At 25.8% G+C, this 6,836-nt stretch overlaps 1 long non-coding RNA gene across 1 annotated transcript; it reads left to right on the forward strand.

Annotated features, from left to right (window-relative positions):
* The first annotated feature begins 478 nt into the window (after positions 1–478).
* LOC147814569 (uncharacterized) lies at positions 479–5,786 on the forward strand. The gene is made up of 6 exons (XR_015431210.1): positions 479–514; positions 836–904; positions 1,329–1,397; positions 2,854–2,901; positions 3,808–3,876; positions 5,494–5,786. It is a non-coding gene; the product is annotated as an uncharacterized LOC147814569 (long non-coding RNA).
* The last annotated feature ends 1,050 nt before the right edge of the window (positions 5,787–6,836 follow it).

A 6,836-nucleotide genomic window follows, 5' to 3' on the forward strand; every position in this document is an offset into this window, starting at 1 on the left:
TAAGAATTGTCAAAAGATATCTGAAATGAATTTAAAATGGTAACATTACTGTACATAAATTTTAAGGGAATCTGATTGTGTTTGGAAGTTACAATTCAGCAATTAAGACATGCATTTCAAATAATAATAATAGAAAAGACTTATCCATTTTGTTTTTACATGCAAGATAGTCCTTGATCTTTATTACATACTTTAAGAACACCTATCACAGCGTTAAAGACGCATTGAAGTCACAAATTTTAAAAAAAGTGCTTTATTACTGATGATAAAATGTAAATATTTAAATAAAAAAATATTAATATGTTACTAATACGTATTAACTTTTTTTTTTTTTTTTAGAAATTTGCTGAAAAACCGGAAGTATTTGAGCTGACCAGCCAACCAAATGCTGAACAGTCGACCAAATTGGTAAGTTAAAAAAATTATTTCATATTTTTTAATGTAAGTGCATGAGATGATTATATAATTTTTCATAGTTATGTTTTGGTTTTGTAAGAATTGTCAAAAGATATCTGTATAGAACTGAATTTAAAATGGTAACATTACTGTACATAAATTTTAAGTGAATCTGATTGTGTTTGGAAATTACAATTCAGCAATTAAGACATGCATTTCAAATAATAATAATAGAAAAGACTTATCCATTTTGTTTTTACATGCAAGATAGTCCTTGATCTTTATTACATACTTTAAGAACACCTGTCACAGCGTTAAAAACGCATTGGAGTCACAAATTTTAAAAAAAAAATGTTTTAATACTGATGATAAAATGTAAATATGTATATAAAAAAATATAAATAAGTTAATAATATGTTTTAACTTTCTTTTTTTTTAGAAATTTGCTGAACAACCGGAAGTATTTGAGCTGACCAGCCAACCAAATGCTGAACAGTCGACCAAATCGGTAAGTTAAAAAAATTATTTAATATTTTTTAATATAAGTGCATGAGATGATTATATAATTTTTTATATAGTAATATTTTGGTTCTGTAAGAATTGTCAAAAGATATCTGAAATGAATTTAAAATGGTAACATTACTGTACATAAATTTTAAGGGAATCTGATTGTGTTTGGAAGTTACAATTCAGCAATTAAGACATGCATTTCAAATAATAATATTAGAAAAGACTTATCCATTTTGTTTTTACATGCAAGATAGTCCTTGATCTTTATTACATACTTTAAAAACACCTGTCACAGCGTTAAAGACGTATTGGAGTCACAAATTTTTAAAAAAAATGTTTTAATACTGATGATAAAATGTAAATATGTATATAAAAAAATATAAATAAGTTAATAATATGTTTTAACTTTCTTTTTTTTTTAGAAATTTGCTGAAAAACCGGAAGTATTTGAGCTAACTAGTCGACCAAACGCCGAACAGTTGACCAAATCGGTAAGTTCAAAAAATTATTTCATATTTTTTAATGTAAGTGCATGACATGATTATATAATTTTTTATAGTTACGATTATGATTTGGTTTTGTAAGAATTGTCAAAAGATAACTGTATAGAACTGAATTTAAAATGATAACATTACTAACAATGAATTGGTTTAGTAGATTAGCAAATATATTTATAGCGTGATAAATATTGAAAAATCAATGATTAATAAAAAAAATTTTAATACTTGTTTTTAGCTCAACAAGTATTAAAATTTTTTTTACCTCATATTGAAAAACATATATTTTTCAATGATTTAAGTGAAATATAGATAATTTCAAGCAACAGTGTTTCACCACTGTATATATTTAAGTGTATATGAATATATGTGTGTGCATAGTAAATTCAAAATCTATATTTCATTTCATTGATGCTATGGTAATTACCTATACCTATCATTAAGCAACAGTTTATTTTTTAAAAAAATCATTCTTGCACAACATATACACTCGATTTTCTTGTTTTTGTAAATTTAATACTGACTTTCTATCAAATAATAAATAATTTTGTTAAGAAACTCAAGCAAACTTTTTTCTTAATAATAAAAGGAAACAAATGTTTCGTTTTTTCAGTTGCAGCAGATTTATTTAACACATCTTGTATACCTTCGCATCGCTTATTTTAAATCGGCAATCGGTACATTTTTTTTCTTACACACATCGGTACAGACTACATTTTAGTCTATGTTTTGTCGTAATGTTCAAGTTTTAAAGCGTTATATGTAACAAGTGTTTAAATGAATTTCTAGGAGGTTTAGGGCCCATTATCAGGATTAAAATTACATAATACAAACACATGCCCGGAAATGTCATCATGTGCAGCTAGGGGCGATTTCTCTAATATGTGATGTTTCCTCGTATGCTTCTGAACAGATAATAATAGGGGTTGCGCCTTTCGCCACACACCATCACCGTTTTCGGGAATGGGCTTTTATTCAGTTTTTATCCTGATAGCACTCCCGGAAGTTTGCTGAACATTTATGTGACTCCATGTTAATTGCAACGTTTTCAATTTTGTACACGTCGACAAAAGTAGGCTAAAAATATCATTAAAAAGTATACGTTTCGAAGCAAATCTAATTTCAAATTAGGAAACCCAACACCAAAATTAGTCAAGATGAAGTATTTGCTTAAATGGTAAAAAAAAAATTAGTTTCCTAGTGTAATTCATTTAAAACTTCTTTCTTGAAAATATATTAAAATATTTTACACATAAAAATTTAAATACTTTTAAAAAATAATTATAATACTTTTTAAAATAAATATCTATACTTTTGATCTTACTTTTTAAAAACCAGTTTCAATAATACCTTGAAGATATTTCTAAAAAAAAATGTTTTTCATTTAAAATTACTTTTTCTTTTAAAAAAATCTTGTATAATTCTCACTTAACACTTGTTTTTCTTTCAGGTTAGTAAACGTCAACGTAAAAGAAAGCGGGCAGATGAAAAAGAAAACGTAAGACATTATTTTTTAATTATTCAGTTAATTATTCTATGAAATCAACAGCACATTCAATTGTTTCAGTTATTCTTTTTATTTAGTTACATTAACTTTAATTTTAAAATAGTTTTGTCTCTACTTGACAGTTCCTAGGATAAATTAAAGTTTTCAAGCAATAAAGAGGATTGTTTATAAATTTTCTTAGTTTTATGAGAATGACCAGACATTCATTTGTACTTAAAAGTGTCCTTTCGTACTAAATTAGCACAACTCGTTCTCGAAATAAATAGGCATACAGTACGAAATAGATGATGCTTTCCTTCTAAAAACAACTTTAACAACTTTTTTCTAGAATAGTTTTATAAGGGAATTTGTAAATTTATTACTCATTTTTTATTACCAAATTAATGGAGAAAGTAAAATCGGAAGGAAAATTATGCATACAAAATATTTAGTTATGCATAAATTTGTTATTCAATGTTATTAACTAAAAACTCAACGGGAAGTTTTCCATAAAGAGAGGGAAAAAATCCGCAACGATATAAGCAATTTTAAAAAAAATCATAATTTTTATATATTCTTTTCTTAATTTTCATTTTTATTTTTCAATCACCTCATTTCTCTCTCTATATAGTTCTGAAAATAAAATCTTATTCTAATACTATTACTAAATTAATATCTATTGCTAAATGATTATTACGTTGAGATCTACCTTTTGAACTACTATGATTACTTTTGACAAATAAAAATTCAATAATTGAAAAAAAAATTAAAGTTTTTAATTTTCTTGTTTACAGAAAAGAAAAGAAAAAAAGTATACCAATGTTTTTTTTTTTTTTTTTTTTTTGTATGATCAAATTAAAGAAAATAATTCTTTACTTTGAGTAATTCTGAAGATAAATAATGGATTTTTTTTTCTAGGATTTTGAATCATATTTTGTCTCTATTTCCGAGCAGACTAAGCTTCACAAGAGAAGTTGCCGAAAATGAGTAAGTTGATTTTTTGCTTAATGTATTAATACTATTCTTTTTTTTTTCTGTTTTCATATTTTTTGTAATCAAGACATTTCATGTCAAACTGTTAGCCATATAAGTACTAATTAATAAATTATAAGTACTAATTAATAAATTATAACACATTTTATGTAAGAGCATTCTTAAAAATTACAAAATGTTAATTTTGAGAAGAATATATTTGAATAAAAAAAAAGCTATTTTAGAATAAAATATATTCAGAGATATCTAGTAATGAAAAAAATATGGTAGTGAGTCTTAAGTGACAATACACCATTTTTAAAATAAAAATTTAAAAATTTATGAAACATAAATAATGCTGCAAAATATTTTCTCTTAAGTCTTAAATTTAGTCAAACAGGTGAATGGTTGGGTGCCAATTGTACAAGCATATTCCTCTTGCGCCAAACGCGTTGCTAGTTAGCTCACAGGTACAGATTTCTGCGTAATTAAGTGTGTATAATGTCAAGTACGAAGACAGCAAAATGTTTTCATCAAAGTTTTAAATAAATTACTGTATTGCTCCCTTATTCTATGTACAATTCGCAAAATTAGTAACAGGACACCCAGAAAACCTTTGTTCCAGTGATTGAATTTTCGCGAAAAACAATGTAAATGGATTAAAAGGTTCACATTGGTTACTCGAATTAAATTTGGTGAATAATATGGTGAAGAAAATGAAATGTAACACAAAAAAGCACTTTATCTTAATAAATAGGCTTCCTTTTTGTTGAAATCTTTGGATTTTAGAACCGACAAAAATATAAGAGGGGGGAGAGATCAGCAATTTGAAAATATATGGTCTTCTCACTAGTTTGGCTAGGAGACTGATTGTTAACCTATCTTTTAACTTATTTTACCATCTCTCTAGAATTAGTAATATGATTTTCGAATATTTTCCACACGAATGTCAAACTTGTTCAACCAAAGACAATTGTACTGAAAAAATTAGGTCAAAAACTTTTTGAACTCTTTAATGACAAAGTCGAAAATATGAAAGAAGTTGGTCGAATGGTCCTTGAGAACTAAAACTTATAGTACGCCCTGTTAATGAAGGTGAAATTCTGAAAATGTAATATTAATGTTAAGGGGTCCAAAAATTTGACCTGTCATCTAACCAAATTCCTGAAATCAAAATTGGACGAAAAAAAGGCATTTTATTCAAATGAATTACATTTTTGGGACTAACACTCTTAACTTTAAAATTTGCATTAATTTTCGAAAATAATTTAAAGGACTTTTCGAAATAGTTTAATTTATGTGCATCTATTCCAATCTGGGAATGGTGTCCATACCAAAACAGTATCTCGACTTATGTGATGGTCCTCCAATTGAAAGTTAAAGGGTGGGAAAAGGTTTCTGTTCAGAAACTTTGTGCCAGATAAGTTTCTGAAATTCTTTTTTACAAAACTCACGTGTATAAAATATTGTTGATCACGTAAGATTTTAATGTTTTTCTACATTATTTATTGCACAAATAAATTAAAACTTGTTCCTAAAACCTCGCTAATTGTTGAAATAAACCTCTCTAAAAATTGAGGTGACAAGTTGTATTTAATTTTTATTTCTAATTTTTTATTTGTTTATTTTCAGATTTTGATTGCAAGATCAGCAACAAAATACTTACATCATAGACAAAAAAATGGGAAAAGAAGGATTAAGATAGAAAAAGAAATTTCGATTTTTGGATTCAGTGAAAAAAAAAAATTTTTTTTTTAATTATGTGACAAGAGCTTTTGTGAAAATATTGCTTAATTATACACTAAGCATTTTATTTGTAAATGATTATATGTTATTATTATTATTAAAATGATTTCACTATTTCATTTTTAATATTTTCATGTCATCCTATTCAATGTTCATTTAATCACAGTTACAATGGGAAGAAAACGACAAAAATTATATGTAAATTTGAAAGAGTTTTGAATTTTATTTTAATAAAATTTTTTGTATTTTATTGTTTGTGTAAAGTGTGTCATACTTTTTTTTCTTTTTTGTCTCACTTAGATTCTGATTTTTATTAAAAATCCTTATAAATGTTTTGGAAATACTAAAAAATTGGCAAAGGTAAAAATCTATAATTCTCTAAATATGGTATGTTTAGATTTTCATTTAAGATACTCTGTATAATTATAGTTATCAATTTAAGAATACAAACAACACCTTAGCATTTCATACAAGCATCTCCCTAGAATTTTAAATCTTATAAAACTTATCCATGATCCAAACTTATTATAATTAAGGGGGGGAATTAAAATTATCTTTTGCTTTAGTTAGGCTATTATTTTTAACTCTACTAATATTGTACTACTAAATTAGAATCTTGTTGATTCATTGTTGATAGAATTAAAATTTGATGCAATCTTTGATAGTAATTTGAACCACATTATTGTATTTCCGAAAATTGAATGCGATATTTTAGTTCACCTTAACAGAAACAGTATCAAATAAATTTTATTGATGAGAAGAATAAAAATTAAAATCTTAACATACAATCAATATATAAAAAATAATAGGGCAAATCTATTGTTACGTGTGTTACTTTTACTCGACATATTGTCCAGAGGAAGGATAAAAACAGGGAAAAAGAGCCTATAGTTATTTAAAAATTATTAGGGAGAGAACAATTATCCAAGTGACAAAAAGTCGAGGTGCTCCTTAACAAAAGCTACGTAAAAAATATTCATTGCCATCAAAAATTCAAAAAACTAAATATTTCTGCACGGTTAAGTTTTAAGTTAACTTTTTCTCTCTCAAAAAAATAAATACATAAATAAAAAGTAGTGCATATATATATCAGCAATTTTGTTAACTTTTTTTTATTGCATACTTTACGCAATTATGAAACTAGAAGAAATACGTTCTCTTAGCAGATTGAATAAAAAATCCCTCAGGAAAAGTAAGTAAAAGCTCTGCAGATATCTAGAAAATCCTTT

Source organism: Parasteatoda tepidariorum, chromosome 2, assembly GCF_982258835.1.
Source record: "Parasteatoda tepidariorum strain Cologne lab strain chromosome 2, Ptep-v5.0, whole genome shotgun sequence".
Classification (NCBI taxonomy): domain Eukaryota; kingdom Metazoa; phylum Arthropoda; class Arachnida; order Araneae; family Theridiidae; genus Parasteatoda; species Parasteatoda tepidariorum.